The sequence below is a fragment of the Dromaius novaehollandiae genome, chromosome 2 (assembly GCF_036370855.1).
Source record: "Dromaius novaehollandiae isolate bDroNov1 chromosome 2, bDroNov1.hap1, whole genome shotgun sequence".
Lineage (NCBI taxonomy): Eukaryota > Metazoa > Chordata > Aves > Casuariiformes > Dromaiidae > Dromaius > Dromaius novaehollandiae.
In genome coordinates this window covers 165,491,079-165,513,269 of record NC_088099.1, presented here as the reverse complement: position 1 = coordinate 165,513,269, position 22,191 = coordinate 165,491,079, and the positions used below count along the sequence as shown (strand labels likewise).

At 43.7% G+C, this 22,191-nt stretch overlaps 1 protein-coding gene across 3 annotated transcripts in view; it reads left to right on the top strand.

The window, feature by feature from the left end:
* SLC45A4 (solute carrier family 45 member 4) overlaps positions 1-22,191 on the top strand; it is a 90,191-nt gene that overhangs the window by 11,858 nt on the left and 56,142 nt on the right. For 2 of the 3 annotated variants that reach the window (XM_064507923.1, XM_026113636.2), the window contains exon 1: positions 10,041-10,271. The exons of the other annotated variant lie outside the window; for it this stretch is intronic. The gene's annotated coding sequence lies outside the window, so the exon portion shown is untranslated. Of the gene's footprint in view, positions 1-10,040; positions 10,272-22,191 lie in introns of those variants that run through there. 3 annotated transcript variants of the gene reach the window in all.

Below are 22,191 nucleotides of genomic sequence, written 5' to 3'. Positions count from 1 at the left end.
TTACACATACAGACCTGCTGTTCCAGGCTGTAGGAGATTAAGTACTGATTTTTGGTTAGCTGTGAATTATTGCTAAACCGAAGGCACTGCAGCCCTGCCGTTAGCACTGCCTGATGCAAGGCCTGGACTCTGGCGATGGGGGAGTCAGTGTGCTGCAGAACTGTCCAAGCTACGCTGCCGCAGCATCGGCTCCCAAAAATGTGGTCTCTGCTGCCTGAGAAAACAGAAGAAAACCCCTCAAAGAGGGGAGGAGAAGCTGTTATCTGTATCTCCTTGTTCTCCTCATTGCACTGCCCTTTGTAGTCCTTTGATCTCTGTAACTGGAGAATACTAATGGGAGCGCTATAGTCTGAAGTGGCTTAAAGCCATTTTCTTTATTGCTAGATTAGGGCTGTGACGGTATGAAATCTGCAGGCACTCAGCTCAAAATAAGTCAAGAGCTCTCTGCTTGTGGCAGAAATGAGTATGCCGAGCGTACAGGCCTGCCTCGGTACAGTGCAGCTAACTGCTTTTATGAATGGAGTTAAAAACAACAGATGCTGTGAAGTTGTTGCTAAGAAGCTTTTTTTTCTGGTGCCCTGACTGCTCCGGCCAATTTAAGCCACAGAGCTCCTGAGCACAGCACAGCCCTGAAATCGAGCAAGGAAAACAAAAGAACAGGTTCCCTCTCTGTTCTCAGCCTCTATTTAGTTGAGCAATTATACAATTTCATACCTGTTATTATTTCTGGCAAGCTTTATTCATCTCATGGGAGACTTTTGGAATAACACAGTGCTTTTCTAGGGAGTGTCAGCCATCAGGCGAACATGCCTTCCAGAACCGATTTTTTTTTTTTTTAAATATGTAAGTAATTGTTTCTTTACAGTTTGGTCTTTGCCTTTGAATGACTCACATTTCTACCTTGTCAGCTTTCAACACAAGCCCTGCCTTCCCTCCCAGTACTACAATCCTCCCAGCCCGCAGCCGAGGCGCCAGGTCACACGGGGTGAATTCAGGAGAGATGCGGATCCATTTTGTCTGCAAGCTGTCCAGATGTTCTGTTTACAGGGGCTGCTTTCGGGGGCTGGAGAGGCTACGCGCCCCGCACTTAGCAGGCATAAAAAAGGAGGTGTGAGCAAGGCACATTCAAAAAGAGCTTTGTCTGTGGGTTTTTTTCTTCTTCTTTGGACAAATCCAGATGCATTTTCACGGAGACAGTGACAGACTCTGATCCCCGGCACTGCTTCTGTGCCAAGTGTCTCATTTCTGTTCCAGCCTCCTGCGGTGCAAGTGCTCTTCAAATAGAGACAGAAAACTTGAACATTCATAAAACTACTTCTGTAGCGTCAATCTCTTTGAAAAATGACTACCCCTTTTTTGAGGGTTTTTTTTGGTGTAACTTTTCCCCCTTCGCTCCCCTCTGAAAAAATATTCAACTTGAGGCAGAGAGCAATTATGGAAAATTTCAGGCTGAGTGGTTAAAGTGTGGCCAACTTGTAAAGTAATTGGAAACACAAGGATACAAAGGAAAGTGTTTGGCAACTTAAGTATCACGCTTTTGGATGAAAGGTGCTATATAAATGGAGGATTCGTTTTATTGCGAGCTCCCCTCTCTCTGATATGTTGTGTTTTGCCTGATCCCGTGACAGTTCATTAATTTTTTGTCCCATTGCAGGCTGTTGAGTGCAGATAAATTTCAAGCTATTATGGGAACACCCTAAACATTTGTATAGAAAGGAAACTCACTGTTTCCTGTATCATCCTTCTGGGGATCTTGAAAGAGTTCACAAAAACCACTTAAGCAAACTTTCTTTGCTGGATAACGGAAGGAAAGGAAACTGTGAACAAGCAAACAACACTCAATTCCATGAGACAAGAGATACTCATAGGTCATTAAAGAGAAAGTAAAGTCAACCAGTGCAACACACACACACACACACACACACACACACACACACACACACATCTGCTTGCACTCTGAAAGTAATGGGAACTTCTGCATCATCAAAATATTCCACACATGCACAGTATTTGTGAACTATAAAAAGCTAAATCTTTCAAACCGCCAGGGAGGAGAGCGGTGGAATATCTGTCCCAGCAAAGGTATAAAATCTTTTCGAAACTTTTGAGGTTCAAATAACAAATCACTGGCCGCACTGGAAGTCGTCATGGATCTACTGGATCATGGATCTACATGGATCTACATAGAACAACTTCAGCTTCTTCCTCTCATTAACGGCACAGTCGTCAGAGGTCTGTTACAATCAATTCTGAATTCGTTGTTACATATAGATCTAAGGCGTAAGTCTGAACAGCAGTAAGATTTCCTGAGGCTGGCTTCCAATGCAGAATTCATTAAAAAAATCAGAGATTTGTAGCAAAACAGAAGTTTTAAGCGAGTAAATACACCTTCCACTTCCAAGCCCTGGAAATATTGGGAACGCCACTTTATAGGCTTGTCCCTAACTCTGAATTTTAAGCCAGTTTCCAAAGGGTGTGGCATTGGTGTGCTCTCATGAACTGTCAGACTCTATGTCCCTCTCCTGATAACTTTTAAACCTCTTGGCTTCAGCCGCATTTCAGAGAGCGATCAAAAACACGGAGCTAATGAAATTCTGCAAGTTTGTTAAAATAGGTGGTTAGAGGAGGAGACCTGCAATGGCCCATCTGGAATATGGAATCCGTGGAATTCGACATGAGTAAATCCACATGGAAGAGAGACCTTATATCTGCTTACATGAGAGAGAATTTTCTGGTTGAGTTTGCAGTCAACAAGATCCAAACCTGTAAGGAGAAATCGTTTTGGGGAACTCTTTGCTAGCAGTGAGGAGAGCACGGTGGGGGAAGATGGTTAAAGTGAGGCAGTATTGCAGTATCTCTGACGGCTGGGAAGGTCAAACAAAAGCTGACATAAAGCTGATATCCCCTACAAAACATATTCACCCCTATCAGAGGAGGAAGAGTCTGTGCAGCAGGATAATTGAAGATCAGTATAAAAGGACTAGGCCATCTGACAGGTTATTTCCAGGACTATCCATTAGGAAGAAAACAATTCAAGTTTTAGCTCAGTTCAGTGTCCCAGAGACCCCCAAAACCTCTGAATTTCTCCAGTCATGCTCCAAACACAGCTTCACCAAACCACACTGAGATGTTCTGGGGAACAGCGTTGCCCAGAGAGGTTCTGCTTTGCAATGTCAAAATATAGATCACCAAAGGCAACATCACAGACTCCCTGGGCATCTCAGAAGGAAGGTCAAAGACGGAGTCAACCCTGAAGTCCGAGTAGCATGTCTCCAGTTTGAGTCTGATAGACAGTAAAAAAAGACTTGAAGTGCCTGGTGTTTATTTTGTACCTGTTATATAGTTAAAGAGATCATTTCTGTCTCCAAGCATGCTGACTGGAAATTTTGGAAAGGCATTTAAGAAAAAATCAATTCTGAAAACATTTTTTTCTGGCAGATTCTGTAACATATGCTGCTGGTCTGACCAAAACCACTAACAGGAACAAAAGAGTGAGAAAAATATATGAAACTTTTGCCAGCTCGGAGACAATATTTCATTCAAATTTAGAGCAATCCATTCAGGCCAGTTCTTGTTTAACTGGGACTGGAGGAGGCTGTGTTTGCAGAAATAGAACTGATTTTGTGACAGGAAACATCTAAACTCCTCAAAAACATGTCTTGTAGCCTGTTCTCAAAGCTCTCTGCAGCAACAGTGCTTCCCTGGGGAGACTGTTGAACCTCCCAAATAACCTTATTGCTAAAAACCTTCTCTCCTCTAAATTTTTCCTTGCTGATCTTAAGACATAACCATCCCACCAGCTTTGGAGGTTGTGAATAATCTCCTTCATTCAAATTGTTGCCTTCTGCGCTTCTGTCCCTATAGCATCCTTCCTTCCCATGAGCAAAGAGCATGTTATCAACATTGCATGCACTTGTGCGTGTTGGGAGAGGGAGACAGAAATTTCATCGTTTTTCTGTGCTACGGCCCAGATAAGTGCTAAGATGTCCTCATGAAGAGTATCAGTCCACATCCAACAAAAATACTACAGTGGAAGTCCAGAAAAATGGGCTGACACCCAATCAGAGAGAAAGAGTCTTAATGTCTATTCTGAAAGATTGAAAAAGTGATTAAAAGAACCCTAAGATATCTCAGTATTTTGCCAGGGATTTTAATTTCTTCACTGCAATCAACTTTGGCCTTTGGAAATGCATCTTTTTTTTTTTCTCTCAAAGTTTAAAATGGCTTTAATATGAAACACTTCAGAGACTGCAGCTGTCTGGGTTTTTTTGCAATTTCAAGTAATTAGGATAAAAAATATTTACGCAATTCCTTTCAGTTCCTTGGTCACAACTACAAACAATCTGATCAGAGTTATTCTTGAAACTTGGGCTGCTTAAGTTGTTTAAATAGATTTCTATTCCAGAAACAAAATGAGAGCCAACAATTTCACAATTAAAAGCTCGAGGGCTATAGAACTTGGCTTCACCTAAGACTCTTAACATTGTTTTTATTATCTTAATCACTAGGTTCTTTACATACTAATTTTCCATCCCTTTGCCAACCAATGCCAATCCAGCTTGCTTTTCCATCACCCAGGTGAGTGTTACTCATCCTTTCAGGGGAACGTAAAAAAAACCTGAACATATTCATCACAATCGTGTCTATTTTTGCTACTGTTCGTGGACCTATGCTAGCACTGAGTCATAACTGCAGAAGTCACTGAGGTGTAGTTCCTTCAAGTTGTTTCCTCAGATTTTCCAAAAACACAGAAAACTGTATTGCTTTTCCAGATGCAGTTTTCATGACACAGGGCTAAACCATTTGAGATCCTGTCTATACTGGGACCCAGAATATTGCAAACACTGATTAGGCATGGTACCGATTAGGCAAGGAAGAGATGAGATAAGGCACAGTGCGTGGTAGTAACAGGCCTTAGCAGAGCAAAGAGTAAAGCAGGTCCTCCAGGGAAGGCTATACAGGGTTCAGATCCCACCTGGGTGATCAAAACAGTAACACCTGCATAGCTTAAATTCTGCTGTAGCTAAGAGACTGCAAGACAACAAGGCTGTATGAAGAGAGATAAATGCCGAGCTAAAAGTATTGTTTTAGAGTCTAGCACTATAGGCTAAGCATCTGCATTGTGATCAGGTAAAATTCAGTATTTTATTCTGCACTGGACTAACCCAACCTGCTATCATCTACAAATGAGTTAAATGCAGAGTTGTTTTGTTCTGAGACAGTAGGGAGCCAACACATCTCTCATGTGAGACTTCAGCAAAGTCAGCTTTCCAGCACGCTAGCAACTGCCTGCAGGAGTCTGTACAGTGAGAAAACTCACAGAGCTCCTGGGACTGGTCTTCTTTCTGTATTCACCAGCGTAAACTGGCAATAATACTAACCAACCAGTAGTAAGGTAGCTCTACCAGGGTAAAACTAATATGAATGAAATCATTTGAAATTCATCTCCGATTTAAACAGCCTCCTGCATTTCAGGCTTTGGTTCAAGGTTTTGGTTCTTCTCAAATCTAATATGATCAAAATATATTCATTTTTCAATCTGGTTTTGAATACAAATAGAGAAACCAAGTACAAATATTCCTTGTGCAGCAACGGAAACCTCATGAATATCATAGTCAAGAATTAATATGAGACAGCTTGGAAGGAAGACTGACTAATTTCAATTCATTGCCCAAGCTGAGAGAAACAGAAAGAGTAAACAGCATAAAAAGAGGTTTTGATCTCTTCTGACAACATCATTGCAAGGGAAGAAGTGACTGAACTGAATCCTGCAGTTTTCAAATGTTGTCAATGACTGTTTTAACTGCCCTTAGCACTTAACTGAGGACAGAAAACCACTGTACTTAAGGCCTATCAAGTCATCCCTTGTCAAATATAAACTGCACCATAGCTTAATTCCTTGCAGTTTTATTATGAAGATAATTATAGACCACATAAATTCAAAAGGCAGGATAATTCTACAGCTGTTAATACCATTCCTTAGCTATGCAAACCAGGAAAATAATGATAGGGAACTCTCATTCTTTAAGGCGTGAACTAACTATGAGACCTCACAAGTGGCAGCAGCAGCAAACACATCTTATGGCCTGTATTAGCATCTGGCCAACCTAACTGCTATGAGCTTGAGACTCCATCATGGGATATTCCTTTTTTGCAGGGGAAAACGGAGGATGCAGGTGCTGTTTCTGCACCAGGTTTCAGCCCCTAGAAAGAGGTAAAGTTGAGTTTGCTTAGGAGTGTTGACACTGCTCTGGTGCAACAGGAGCCAACTGGCTCCAGATGGGTAAACTTGGGCACGAGACTATGCCACTCTGTATCTGCAGGCCCTGCCCAAAGCCATATGGCTCTGAGAATTCAAGCCTGAAGTCAAGTTTGGCTACCAAAGGCAAGCTAAACTAGCCAGAAAATCTGCCTGTCTGGGTCCCAGTCACATACTTGCACACACTATCCTGCCATCCACGAGACGTTCTTATAACTTGTTTGTGTCCAGACAAAATCTTTTGTTGGCTTCCCCAAGTTTACAGCCCTTATCTGATGGGCAGAATTCAGAGTCATCCCAATGCTTTTAGAAGGAAAAAAAGTATCAAGGGACATGGACCATTTTACAGGGCCATTTAAAGTTCCAGTTTAATGACAGCATATGATGGGGGTGGGGGGAAGAAGGATAAACAACAGTTTCACACACACAGCACTGTTTTCCTACCAGAAATGAATCAAACACCCTCAGCAAGAGATACTCTGGGGATAAGTTAGAGGCTGTAAAAGTTGAGACTCATTTTTCACGTCTTGTTTACAAGTGTCCTGGCTGAGAGACCTCACCTAGGTTTCTGGATGCTCAGATTTGCTTCAAGTCTAGCCTCAAGCCTCCCAAACCCACGGCCACTCCCAATCAGAAGACACCTCTAAAAGCTGGGGCTGTGTCAGATGTCATTAAGTCTGAAAGCCAGACAAAACAATCCCCATCCATTCAGATGATGAATTACCTTTTTTAAAGTCCCGGTTTTCAAAGGACTTAGAAGCAGTGGTCTCAGGAGGTTTGGATAATCTAGGAATCCCTGCATTTCATATAAAGCAATTCACACAAGATCTGAACACTGGCAAACAGTCAACTAAATCCATTATCGCATGATAATGCTCAAACATTTCATTAATTCCTCACCAGCTGTCCTCTGTTCCCTTACCCCTTTCATCATACAAACATTTCTTTAACCGTCTGAGGGAGGGGAGAGGGAGGATCAGACACAGACTCGTAAAATTCCTTCACCCACTCTGCCTGCGGCAAGTTATTTCTTTTGACACGCATGTAAAATAATATCAGGGGTGTTGTTTGTTTGGCTTGGCTGGATGGTAAATTTTCATAACAATTTTGTAAGCCAAGTACCTGTGAAATGGAGTACAGAACTCACGGCAGCTTGTTGATGATCTGCAATCTGGTTAATCAACGCATCTCATAAAATAGGGAAGACCCCTTGTTTAATTTCATATGCCAAGGCACACAACAAACTGCAAGGCTTTTAAGGCAAGATATTGCTCTCTGGTATTCTGAGGCCCTATAGATTTTTTTCTAAAATCTGTAGGCATTGCATGCCAGTCAAAACAATGGAAGCAAGGATTCAATGAGGGATGCCCCGTACCTGGGGGGCTTCTCCTACTATGTGACCCACAAGGTGGAAACATGCACCCCCAGAGTCCCTAGGGAGACTTTAAAGTCACTACACTGAGTCTAACTTCTGGATGCTTTCCTTAGGGAAAGCCTTCCCTGACTCAAGTACTTCAGTTCACTATGTGCTGCAAGGGGAGAACTGAGGTCCTAGGAACAGCACAAACGAAAACCAGCCCGCTGAGCAGGGACCTGCTTAAGGTGGATCGAAATAACTACTGGGAAGGGGAGTACGGCTCACACCTCACTCCCTACCATGATTTAGGGGCTTACTCAGTCGCACTAACGTCAGTCTCTCTCCTGGGGGAAAACTACATCTGGGTGGCACCTCAGTGACTAGACTGACAGTCTAATCCAGACTGCATTCACACATCTATCAGCAAAAGGGAAAATTGTCATTTCTCCCCTGCAAAGACTTGAGGATGACTGTATTTATTATGGGTTAAATATTTGGGGCTGAATAAAAACCTCAGAGGGGAGAGGTGAGTCTGCTTCCTTGTTTTACCCCATCCCTGTCACCATCCCCCCGCATCTGTTCATAACATTTTGGATTTTTTGAACTAAAATGTTTGTTTCATGGAAAACTGCCCTTTCTGGCTCTTGGCTCAGCTAGTGGCTGACAGTAAGTCTCAAGTGAAAACCACATAAGGAAATGTAATGGAGATATTGCCTGGACACATCTCAAATGTCAGGGCTAGATAAGCACCACGCTTCACCACAAGCAACGAAAGGGCAGTTTGCAATATTTTTCTCAGGTATTTTAAAGTGTCTGTATCCTTAGCAGGGAGGTATCAAAACACCATGGTAGCCCAGGCTGCAACAAATACATGGGGAACAAGAAGCACATTTTAGAAGTTGTACCTACACACACAACTTGGAGCTTTCCAACTGGTGCTTTCAGCTGTGATAGGGTCTCATATAACTTCCATAAAGTCACTAAAGTCTTTCTTTTCTCTCACCACAAGCCGTTAGACTTGTAGACTGCTATAAATATTGGGTATATTTTGCTTCCTCTGTGGCACAAACTTTAACATTTTGTTAAGCTATACATACTTTCAGTTGTGGTATAAAGGCTGTTGTTTTACCATGAAGAGTGGGCGTTATAGTGCACTGCTGCTCTTTGGTAGCCTTATCTTTACCATCTGGCTAACTAACACGGATTACTTTGCTGCATTTTTTCAAAAAGCTAGCAATGTGGACACAACATTTGTAAACATCAATAATACGTCGGAAAGAAAACCTTCTTCGAACAGACTTTGAATAGAGTCTTCCCCAGAGGATGGTTAATTCTGTGAGTTGCGCACAGCTGCTATTAGGCACACTTTTTAAAGCCCTTTGTCTGAATTAGCCTAAAATAATATATAGCGATAGATACAGATCTAAAATGCAAGATTAACTTCTGTTTGTTTCTTCAGGGTTTATACTCACAGCATTTTTGTTGGAATCAAAATTCATATTGCTTTTTAATAGCGCATAGATGTGTGCAGTCCTTTCATTTTGCTTTCTGTGGTTTTCCTTTTTCTTAAGTCTGGTATGCTCCGCGGTTTATTTACTCACGAACTGCACAGAAAGAAGTCCACCATAAAATAATTTTGTTTTGGATTATATACCAACAGCATGTCAGGGAACAGAAAGTTCCTTGTATAAAGCACCTTTATGCAACACACTGCGCATTTTGAGATGCCACTCGCAGGCTGCTTTATGCATCCCTGGTTTAACGTGATGAAAATTAAAGGTTACGCTGCTCTGCCCAGTGATGTCAGCACAATTAAGGCTAGGAGACAGGGATAACTGTGAACTACAAAAATGCGGTATTTAAGTTTCGCAGCGAGTTTACGCTGCGGGCTCACAATGCGGCAGGATTACGGCTGCACTTAGAGCCTAAGCGTTTTAATTTCCTTATATATAACGAGGCAGGAGCGCGGCGGCGGCGGCGGGGGGACCGGAGGCACCTGACGCGCCGCCAAACCCGAGGGAAGGGTCCGGCTTTCCCGCCGAGGGCAGCGGCGGCCGTTACGGGAGGGCGCGCGGCAGGTGGCGGCGGCCTGAGGAGCGGCCTCGCGCTCGCCCGCTCAACGGCCCACGCAGGCCGGCAGCGCCCCTCCGCCGCGGGAGCGGGGCCAGCGCCTCCTCCCCGCCGCCGTCCTCCCCCCCTCCCCAGCCCCGGGGGCAGAGGAGAGAACCCGGCCACGGCCCCGGCCCCGGCCCCCTCAGGTTGGGGGGGAGCCGCAGCCCCCCGGCCCCGGCCCCGCCCCTGGGGCGATGCCCAGGTGCCCCCGTAGCCCGCCCGTCTCCCTAGCAACGCCCCCCCTTGGCCACGCCCCCTCGCTGCATATTCATGACCCCCGGCGCGGGGAGGGGGGAGGGGGAGAGGGAGGGGCGGGGGCGGGGAGGGGGCGGAAGCGGAAGCGGGGCGACGGTTTCCGAGGAGCCCGGTATAAAGCGGCCGCTGGTGCCCGGTGTCGCCCGCCGCGCTCGTGCCGCCGTGAGTGACCTCACCCCTCCCTCCTCCCCCCACCCTCCCCGCCGGCCGCCGCGGCCACCTCCCGGCACCGCCGCCTCCCCCGCCGCACGGAGCAGGTCCCGGGTGCAGGGGGAGACCCGGGGGCAGGTAAGGGGGCCGCGCTGGGCTGGGGGGCCGGGGAGAGGGGCGAGGAGGTGTGGGGAGAGGGCGATGTGGGGCTGTGGAGGTGAAGAAGCGGTGAGGAGGTGTGGGGAGAGGGCGATGTGGGGCTGTGGAGGTGAAGGAGCTGTGGGGAGAGGGTTTGGGGTGAGGGTGATGTGGGGCTGTGGAGGTGAAGGAGCTGTGGGGAGAGGGTTTGGGGTGAGGGTGATGTGGGGCTGTGGAGGTAAGGAAGGGGTGAGGAGGTGTGGGGACAGGAAGATGGGGGCTGCAGAGGTAAAGTAGTGAGGAGCTGTGGGGAGAGGGTTTGGGGTGAGGAAGATGAGCAGGAGTGGAAGGGGATGAGGAGCTGTGGGGAGAGGGTTGGGGTGAGGAAGATGAGCAGGAGTGGAAGGGGATGAGGAGCTGTAGGGAGAGGGTTTGGGGTGAGGGTTTGGGCTGTGGATGTAAGGAAGGGATGAGGAGCTGTGGGTGGGGAGGTAGATGGGCTGCGGAGGTGGAAGGGGGTAAGGAGCTGTGGGGGGAGGGAGATGTGGGGCTGTGGAGGTTGGAGAGGATTGAGGTGAAGGAGCTGGGCTGCAGTGGTGGAAAGGGATGAGGAGCTGTGGGGAGTGGAACTGGGAGAGGAAGATGTGGGGCTGCAGAGGTAAGGAAGGGATGATGAGCTGGGGTAGGATGAAAGGGTGGGCATAATGTGAGGGGGTGAAAGTAGGATGAATAAGGTGGGATTGGAGAGGCTGGAGATGGGGTTGTCTAGAATAGAAGTAGTCCTAATGAGGTGAAGATGGGGTGAGGAAGCAGTGGCTGGGTGTCCTTTGGGATTGTGCTGGGTGGTGAATATGCTGGGAGAGGACCTGTCAGAGGTGCTAAAGATGGAAATTAGTCTAGCCCCTCTGACCTGAGCTTTGAGGTTCCTCTGCCACTTGAATAATTCCATGCTTAATCTGTAACCTGAGCTCTGTGCTTTACCATGAAACAAGCTGAAGTCTCACCTAGTGTGGTGTGGTTGTGGGAGAGTGCTGAGGAGGGAGAAATCACCTACTGGTAAAGCCTTACAAAACTTCCCAGATATCCTACCTAAAAACTAGTTTTCCTTAAGCTCCAGATGTTTCATGTTATGAGTAATTAGAGCACCTGAGAGCTGCAAATTTGAAGTGGTGGTCTCCTTCCTTTGGCAGGTGCAGAAACTGCTTTTGACCTTGAAAAATGCTGTTGCTTTGTGGCAGTTGTTTTCTATTATAGTGAGTCCTGCAACTCTGTTTGAAGGATTGGCTTCCTGTAGAGTGTGTGTGTGTAGAGGAGGAAAGGAGGGAGGGAAAGATCTAGCCAGGACTCAGCACTGGATGCAGTGATGAATTGATGTTGCTGGAAGTTGGCTTACTGCAGCTTCTTACAGATGAGAAGAAAAGTGAAGTTGCAGATGTTGGATGTCTCTCAGAAGAGGTGACTTCCCTATGTTGTAGAAAGGAGAGGTGTTGCCAGAAGCTGACCTGAAGCAATAGGCAGCACTGAAAAGGTGGAGTGCAGAGATTTTAAATTGCAGTGTTAAGAGAAATCGCACTGTTACAGCATGTATCCATAGTGCTGTGTGAAAACTGTTCTCCAGCATGACCTGCATCATTTTCCACTCCTTTGGGTCAGACAGTGCTACTAAAATATTTAATGAAATATGGCTTGAGTTGGCACTTCAGCTCAAAGAGTGAGCTAGTGAATACTTGCTGCTTTCCTTTAGACCTCAAGCTTTTCATAAGTATCTGGCAAAAGCAGTTGCTGGTATGATTGCTCTGATATTTCTACTGCTTAAATGCAAAACCTGCATAGCTTGCATATGCCTTCTTCCCCATACCAGAATGGCAAAAGATAAGGTCTTCCTCATTAGGTTTGTTTAATGATTATACTAAATGGTTGAAATGTTCAACAGGCCTAAGTGTTCCCTTCCTAAATAAGGAAAAGGGCTTGAGATAAGGGATTAAGGTTTTTAGTTGACAGTTTGGTTATAAATGCTCCTAAAAATGCTTTTTGTTGTAACTTTAAAAAGGTAATGACACCTTCTTAGGCTTCTGAAGCTGCATCCAGTAGTCTTGGAGGCAGCCCAAAACAGTTTGGGTTCCCATGTCTGTCAGAGGTAGTGGCAGCTGCTGTCTTGGAAATGAGAGCCTCATTCCAGTATTAATGAGATTAAATTGGGTATTTAAGGGGCTTTTCATGACAAAATGACAATTTCCATGATCTAATGGATGGGATCAGTGGAACAATGTCTATTTTAGTTAGCTACTTGTACTATTGGAGGCCAGTTTGTGTTAATCGGCTCATGCCTTGCTGAGCAAGGAAGTGACAGCAGTTCTTGCATTTGGGTGTATACAACTGAGGCATCTTGAATAAAACTGAAAACTTAGGCTCTATAGATAACCCTCTTACATAACATGTGCAACTCCTGTTAGAACCTGCTGCTCTTCAGGAGCTTGTCTCACTAATAGTGAGAAGGTGGTATATTTAAGACTATCTTTACATAGCTGGCAAACTTGCTGCTGCTTCTGTCTTCAACTTACAAGAAAATCACGGAGTGCAGCATTCAGGTACCCTTCAGTGGTGCAACACAACTAGAATATTTATGTGGATTCCAGTGAAGCTTAGTGTGGTGTAACTCAGCAATACCAATGTATGTCTAAGTGCATGTGACCTATATTCTTTGCACTGAAGCAAATGTAGCAGTGCAGTGCCTAGGTGAAGAGCTTTCTGAAGCAACTGTCTTTATTCTGCTGTGTAGAAACACAGGCTCTGAGGAGCTTAGCAAAAGCAGGCTGAACTTGGACCCATCTCACAAGGCTGTGACCTCAGAGGTTAATTACTTTTAAACTCACTCCAGTCTTGGATTCACTGACAGCTAAAGAGTTTGGTCTTGGTAATTTAATATTGCTCTGCTTGTCTGCTAAGGAATGTGTGAACTCTGCCCCTCTCTCTGTATAAACTTGTTTTTTCAAAAAATGGATCATTCCTAAAAGCTATATGAGAATATTCTTGTTCGCTAATGCCTGTGGAGCATTTTACTAGTGAAACTGCATGTAATGCTTAATCTTTTTGAGAAGTCAAAATGCATTGCTGATTGAGTAGTTTAGGAAAATGTGTAAGCTTTGAAAGGCATCTTACAAATGCCAGGTGGGAGTTTATTGCTGAACTGACCTAGTAGCTGCAATATAATGAGCAGAGTTGACTGAAGTTCTTCCTTATGCAGTTGGATTTGATCTTGTCTGGCTGAATCTTCATAAGCTAAACTCTGTGTATTACCATACACATACTGCTGTCATTCTCTTTATAGCCACACAGCTCATGACTTAAGGCTTTGCTCCCAGAGCAGGTAGACAGTTTCTCACAAGTACTGTGGGCACCTCAATTTACATGTTATGCAAAAGCAATGAAATCTTTCACATCTCATCATGGGAAACTGCAGTTGGAAATTCTCTCTGAATTTAACTGGCAGTCTATCTCTACTGTTGTTCCTAACAGCAGAAGCTAACCTCAAATAACTGCATCAAATGATCAAGTAGCATGTGTTGAGCAGCCCTGCACATACAGTGGTATCATGCTTGATGAAAGCAAGCTCCAGTTGCTATTCAAACTGACTTTGATAGCATGATCATTGATGCTGGCACAAAAGCATGCTAGGTGGAGGTGAAGCTACTTGACTTGAAATGGGGCTTCCCGCTTCATCTGCCAGGGTAGCTGCTGTGGGAGCAGTGAGGCTATCACATGGCAAGGGGGAAGCTCTAACAGCTTGCTGAGTCTGAGTGATAATGCAGCTGTCTTGTGCTCCACTGTGGTCTTAAGGAGACCTTATGGCTGCTACCTGTAATACCTGCAAGATCCTGGGCTCTGGCCCATTGTAGCCATAGGCATAAGGGTCATCAAAGCTACTACAGCTTTAGCCAAAGTGCATGGAATTGTTTCTGTCAGAGAAGGCTTAAACTGGCTTGGTTATTCTGGAGCGAGAGCTCCCAGTCCTTCAACATGCAGCCTGCTGTCAGGCTTGTTGAGCGGCTTCCATCCGAAAGTGCAGTAGCTCGGGAATGCTGAATGTGATGGTTGTTGCTCACCTAAATATTCCCCAGTTTAACACTAGTGTATTATTGAAACAATACTCTTCCAAATCAAAATATTATTCTTGCCTAGTAACTGTTTTAATAATGAGTCCAGTGAACTTTCTAGCACAGCAATATATGGAAGTCACTATAAGAAAACAAAACAAATGATTCTGGCAACTGGATTTGCCAGAATGCTGAAAAACATATCTCCTGTTGAGATGAATGACACCTTGTGCATAGCTTGAAAGATAGTATTTCTTTTTGAGACTTCCCTTCTAGATGGGCTTTCCTGGACAGCCCAGAAGCCAATTCTGGAAGCAGACACTTAAGTAGTAGAGCTCTGGTCTGAGCTGAAGACTTCATATGCTTCACTGAACTACTGCTGGTCAGATGACTGTTCAAGAGTTTGCACCTCATCAGTTACCCACACATCTTGCATTTGGGCCACAGCCCTACCCAGTGCCTTCAGTAACTTCCCAGAACTTCAACTGGTAAAGGATATTGCTGTGTCCTTAAGCTAGAACTTTGAGGGTTTCTTGTATCCCGGTACAAATTAGTTACTGCTATCCTGAATAAACTGGTGCTTCTGTAATGCTTCGATATTATATAGTTCACTGTTTGGAGTGGAATAGGATACTCTGCATTAGAAAGAGCTGAGTTCATAGTATTAAATGTAGGCCTATGATATAGTTACTGGAGGCAGAGTTTGCCTCAAGTTAAAAGCTGAACTTCAGGCATCTCAGCAATGGCTTCAGAGCACTGCAATGTCTGAGTCATTGCTGAGTAGTTTACGTGCTGTGAACTGCCATCTTAGGGAAACTGGCACACAGTAGCTTAACTAAAGCCCCTTAGTGTTGGTATTTCCAACAAGTGCTGTAAAGTCACTTAGACTGCAACTGGAATACTGCATTATAACAACTAAGGACAAGCAGCCAGGATTTCTCATTTGAGCTTGTTCTTGGCAATGATTCTTCTGGCAAGCTTCAGGAAACTAGGCTTTCATTTGGTAATGATTTGGTTTGGCTTAGGAGCTGTTTCTGACCTTGGTTTGGCTCTTATTGGTATGTAGTTTACTCAAATGTAAATCTCTGGGTGACAGGAAGGTTGTTTGTCTTCAGTACGTGGACAACTAAACTCTAAAATCCCAGTTAAAGCTGAAGAAGACTTGCTTTCCAGGACTCCTGTCTGAGAGATGCAGGCTACTAGTCTCCTTGGCTGAACTGTTAGGCTTGACTAGTCAGCCTTAAGACAACACTGCTAAGAGACTGCAAGTTGAGGGGCTGGTAGTGTTAGGATAGAATAAGACCCACCTTTCCTGTAAGACTAAAATTGTTCATCATAATAGATGCTAGATCTGTAGCAAGGCATAGAAAGGTAAACAACAAACTTGGATTGCTTAGCCCTAAAAACAGACTGAAGATGCTTTTAAAAAAATCTAAATAGTGTGTAAACAGCAACAGATGCAGGAAAGTAAAACAATTTGGGAGTAATGCTAAACTGTTTCTGAAGTGGATTTTATCCGTGTTCTGGGGAGAGCAAGACTGGTGCTCTTAGAGTTGAGAGGACCTAGTTTCCTCATCTTGTTTTAACTGAGAACTCTAATGTTTTTGTAACTGAAATTGAAACCAGTGTTATGCTGACCCTGCATATTTTCTATGCTCTGCTGGCTGGCCTGGAGTACTTCTGCATGCAGCATAGTTCATTTATTTTGGAGACTTAAAAACAAGCCATTATCACCCTTCAGTGCCAGATAAATAAATGACCTAACTGGGGGCTGAACCCAAAGTGCTGTCTCCACAAAAGCACGGTTGCATGTTGTACTCATTGTCATTCTGCCCTTGAATATATGATCAGTGGTCTTGGACCAGATCCAGAAACCAGTGGCTTAACCCAACAAGCAATGACTACACAACAGTCAGTTTTGTGTGCCACTTCATTTCTGATCATCACTTACGTACAGCAAGCAGTCTCCCAGAATACACTTAAATGACTTGAGAACTGTGTAATCTACCACTTGCTTATCAGTCAAATGAGAATAGAAGTGGGAGGAACAAAATCGATTTTTAAAGTAATCTTGATGCTGGGTCTTTGCTTCCAGGTAATGAGGGCTTTGGGGTTTCTGTGGGGAGGGGGAAGGAATGCATGTGGAGTAAAAATACTCCTCTTTCAGGACTATCTCGGCAAGTGCATTGGTCTATGCAGTCTGGCTTGGGATACTCCCAAAGGAGTGATTTGACAGTCTGAACTATTGCTCCTTAGAGTAGTGTGGCTGGCCAGCCAACTCCCAAGAGTTCAAAAAATAACCTAAAACAAATGCATAACTTGCTTCAGTGCTAACACATCCAGTGCACATGTCCTGTTTGCCTGAAACATATCTGGGGAAATCAGCTCTTGATGTAGGTTTGTTCTTGTTCTTTTTGTTGGCATTTTCCCTTTCTACAGAGGGGTCAGAAGCAGAATGAGAGCCAACACTTCAGTGTGGGAGTTATCCTGATGTTGCCAACATCTTATACTTCTGCATGTCTCAGAATACCACTTAAATAGGTTTTGACTTTTTGGGGGACTGTCCAAAGCTTTTTGATTCAAATGTTTGCAGTATAAAGGTGAAACCACTACCTCCTTCCACAGACTGAAAAGGGGAGTGACTTGCCAGTTATCTGTGCTTCTCATGCTCCTACAGTTATTGCAAGCCTGACAGTTCGAGCCCTGTTTTTTCTACTGCTTTGCTTTCCAAATTGCTTGGCCAGTTAGTCCTCTCCAAGGTCTGGTATGTTCAAAACTTCTGTCATGCAGCTGCATGACAGTAAGTCTGTCTTGAAATCCACTGGAGGACATCTGGGAGAAATGGCATTGGACCAGCTAGTGTGTGTCCTCATGCACGTAGTCACTCCAGGATAGTCTGCTTAACAATATCAGATGCCATCAGAAAGTAAACTTTGAACCCTATAGATACTAGTGGGATGTATGCATATGAACTTGACTGGTGTGCCAAATAAAATGTGTATATATAGCCTTTCTCCTGGGACCTTAAGTAGTCTCCAGTTATGCTCTGCTACAAGAGCTTGGGTTCCCATCCAGTGATTCTTGTGCCAGTTCTTCCACCGATGCCTAGTGCCTGTTCATCTAGTAGGTTTAAGCTTCAATTGTTAGTAATGACTTTTCACTAATGAGGAATATTAGGACTGCTCGCCTGCAAGCATATCCTGTTTGTTGTGATGCCTTAAAATGGAGCCTTACTTTGACTACTTAGGCTGTTTATGACTAGATCCAGTTAATATCACACTTTCCTGTCTATGAAACCTAATATAGTATGTCTGAGGCATGTCAGTATACACTTGACCCCTGTACTGCTTGAATAGACTTTTTGGGTCCCCCTATCTCTGTACAAGTTACTTTATGGGCAGTTACTCACACTTAGCTTGCACAGAAAATAGCTGTGCCCAATAACTGCAAACTATTAAGCATGTATTTGTTAATTGGTGTACTTGCAGCTCTTCCTAGCAACACAGCACTGCGTAGTGCTTCCCCAGGCTACACTTAGCAGCTTTCTTCTCATTAACTATGCTCCTAAATTAACACTTATTCTAAGAAGTCAGCTCAATTCTGTACTAAGACTGGTTACTGAATAACTGACTAATTAGTGCCTCAGTTTATTACTGGTACAATAGTAGCTACACTGTTTCCTGAAGTTTCAGCCTCTTCCAGCAGCTTTTGGTTGACAGACCAATTGTCTGGTTGGCTCTGTAAAGTTCTGTGGAGGTACTTTCAAATATCTCACCTGCAGGAATTGTCAATGGACTTGAGAATAAGTTGTCTTGACTGTGGGTCATAACCTCATTCTGCCTACTGCCCTACTGGGATTTTTAGTAATTAATATGGCCTTGACAACCTTTGATCACTCAAGTTTTAGAGACTTCTCCACTGTGATATAGCCACAGACTGGTAAGTGACCTGTGGTCAAGCGTCTCTGTTAGAGAAAGCTTTAAGTTCCTATGTAACTACTGTATTAAGACTGAATATTGAAAACATGCCATAGGTTATAAAAGATGCATTCCTCAAATGAGTGGGACATAAGACTTCAATAAGTACTCAGAAACTGTTATAATCCAACAAATGATATGGAGATGCTGCCTCTAGGAAACAGGGCAAGAAAGGTGCTGTAATTCTGTGCTTTAAGCAGTTCCAGTAAAATTGCTTTGCAACTTAAACGTCTGAACTGAAGATAGATGTTCCAGGAGGAGTGTTGGTAATAGCTCCCCAAGCCTCAATATCAAGAGCATGCTTTATGATCAGGGCAGAGTCTGATGTTAATGTATGTAAACACTTCATCTCTGCAATGTGCTGCCTAGTGTGAGCTTAAATTAAGGTGGTCAAGGTGAAAGTGCTGTGCAGTTGAACGAAAGCAATACCTTTGTTTATCTCCAGTGACAGTATTTGGCTTGTTAATATTGCATCAGCCTGTAACTTGGAAAATAAGTGGAAGCCTGCCAGTAATGAATATTAAGGGGCGGGGGAAAAGCAGGGTCCTTATTTTGCTTCGATGACTGTTCAGCATCTCTTCTATCTCTTAGCAGGTTTGCTTTTGTAAGTGCCATCATAAAGCTTTTTCTTGATCACTGCAGATGTAGGAATTAAATTCCTTTTTTGTCTGGATAATAGTAAGGTCAGATAAAGGTAAGAATACTGGCCAATCCTTGGCTTTCAATGAGGTATCTTTTTAAAGAATATTGGACTAGATTCAGAGCAAATCAGGAGGCCAAGGCTGGAAACTTCTGGACTCCAGTCTATCCAATAAAGCAAACAAGCCCAAAACTCTTCACAAATTGGTTAGTCTCATGATGCAAACTATAGCTCTGAAAGTTGTTTGATATGAGCAGCTAAGACTGAAGATGCATGGGGTTTTTTGTGTCTGAAAAGGTTTATGCTTGTAGTCATGCTGTCACCATGCCAACTCTTCGGGAAGGCATGAAAACATAAAGGCTTAAGATCAATGAACGAACCTTCAGTTATATTTATAACTGGGCTTGTAGCTTAATGTTAAATCTCTATTTGCAAGACTTCCAAATAGCAAATTAGACACAGACTAAACTGGAGGCTGACCAGGAAAAGTCAGTAGGTCTGAGTAACATCTCTAACTATATGAACAATTTCACTCATAGTATGGATGAGGAGGATGTGTTCAAAGTGACACAGTGATCTAATGGGACTTGGAGTGTGATGTGGAGGATATAACTGCTGGCACCTTCTGAAATGAGAATAATCACAGCAAATTGTGGTTGCACCTGCTCCTAATGGTAAGAAATCTACCCCACTGAAAGCTTCAATAATCGGATGTCTGGGTGTAAACTAACCAACAAGTGGGAGGTGTCTGCCAAGGGAGGGGATTTCAATACTGTTTCCTCTATTCCATGTGGCTATTATGGAACATGCTGCTCAAGACTTGTCCTGCAGCTGTGTCATGCATAAACTTCCTTGATTTGGTCTGTGACCACCCAGAGGCTCAGCCCAGTTGGCACACAGCTGAGTGCTGGATATGACAGCAGAGCAGCCCCTTTTGTCCATCCATTTCTATACTAATTCTGAGGAAAGCTGAAGGTTTTACCTACTCAAATACAGCTGGGAAGTCATCCAAAAGAGGCTGGAGGATGATTCTGCCAAGACTTAATTGGTATTTTTGCCATCTTGTCACAAGTGGCTCTGTCAGAAACTGACTTTGAATTTGTTCTAGAACTGGCACCCTATAAAGATGAAATCACGTCTGCACTCTTTCTCCAAGATTTGAGCAGCACTGCTGCTAGCTTGTTGGAGTTGGGCAGCAGAAGAGCCTCATCTCTGCTGCCACCAGTAGTTATATAACTCTTCAAAGCTGCCACCTCCCGGATCAGTGGCTCTCAGGACACGTGGTGAGGGGAGGAGGTGGCAGAGACATGCTGAACAGGGAGGCTATGGAAAGCTGCCTGCATCAGGACTTATACGTACCTTGATAAGAACTGTGCTGACAGCTGCTAGAGGAGCCTGGTGCAGTAAAAGATATCAGCAGTCTTCTGCTCAAAGCTAAACTTATGAGCAAAGGTTACTATATGCATTTCTTCTGGAAAGCTTTTCTGGTAAAGTTAATTCAGATATCTGAGCTTCTAGTGGGAGAAGGGTTTGCTGTGTGGTTTTTTTTTTTTCTTGATCTGTTTGAAACTAGCTTTGATTCTTTTGATTTACAGAGCTAATTCCTTGCTTGTTATCCTGGTTGGTAACAGCTCAGGAACTGTTCCCAAAAATGTCTGGGGTGGCAAAGACTTTTGGGTGCTAACATAGCACTGCAATAAAGAGATGAAGCAAAGAATTCAAGAGGGTATTTACCTTCTTAGTTCCCCATGTACAAAAGAGGACATAGTATTGCTTTTGATGCTGTGTGCAGAGTGAAGGGCAAACAGTAAGTGATAGAAAAGATGACACTGAAGACTTCAAAGGTTTTTGTTTGGAACTGGGCTGTGCAACAAGGTAATGCACCTTTAGCTCCTAATTAAGCATCAATTTTCTTAACTTTTGCCTCTTGTCCTATGGCATAAGCTGCAGCTTTCAAAGACAGCACCTTAACTTGAGATCCTCTCTCCATCTTAAACAGGATGACCTCTTCCAGTCAAGCTTTCCTTTGTGCATCTGAGTCAAACCCGGACGTGCTCATTGTGGTGAATGCAAGTTTGAGTTGGCCTGCTTGTGGTCTGGTAGCTCTCTTGAGAAACAAATGCCAGTTCACAGAATTACCTAATCAGTTTGCTACACTCACCGATTTCTTGATTCTTATGATGTGTAGATCATGTCTTCAGCTTGCAGCAAAGATGAAGGAGCATTTTTAGATTGCATGAGTTTCTTGGGTTTGTCCAGTTCTTTGAACTGATAGTGTTTTAAAAATAAAAAGCATGCCAGAAGACACACAGGCATGTTCAGTTTATTTTCCATACAGGTAAAGAAATGAGATCAGGTGACTTTCAAGCAGCTTAGTCTCCTACACAGATGCTTGGGTGTGTTAACCAATGTCTGTCCTTGAGTAAATGGGGTCTTTAACTGTACTGAGGCACTTCACACTGAGCTGTAGGACTAGTGTCCATACTAATTCTGGTTCCCTGTTCTGAAAGCTGGTAACACTTTACTGCCAAGGATTTTTCACTTCATAGGAGTGAAGCTTACAGCCTGACTGAAACTTATCCTTATAGGACAAATATTCTCCCATCAGGGAGAATACAGGATGCTGTTGCCATACTTTGTATGCATCCTCTTTCTCTAGACCCCATATGATGGGTGTTAAGACAAGGTAATACTGCAAGCCCTCAAAAGGTGAGCTGAGAAACAGTTTTTCTAGCCAAAGGTCCTGTCTTATCTGCAGTCAGTGCAGACCTCAGCATGTGTAACTAGCAAGAACTGTACAGATACCACATGAATTCTTCTCTTGCAGAATTTATCAGTAAAGCCATAAAAGTTATATTTTTCTTAATAAACCAATAACTTTTATCCTTTACCTGTTTGTGCCACACTTATCTTAAACTTGCTGCTCTTCAATTAAAAAGCATGATGTGACAGGTTAGCTTCTTCAGCTTGCATTCTGTTCTTAATACAGAACTAAGATGAGTATGGTTTGGCTTAATAAAGCTTTACAACAAAGTGGAAATGACCTTTTGAACTATTTCCACCATATTTCATGGTGATCTAGGTCTCCAGAGAACTAACAGGTCAAAAGTCTGATTTTTATTGTAAAAATACTTTTATAGAGGAAATATGTTAAACTTATTACTGGGTGAACAAAAACTCTCCTACATTAGGACAGGATAATAAATGCA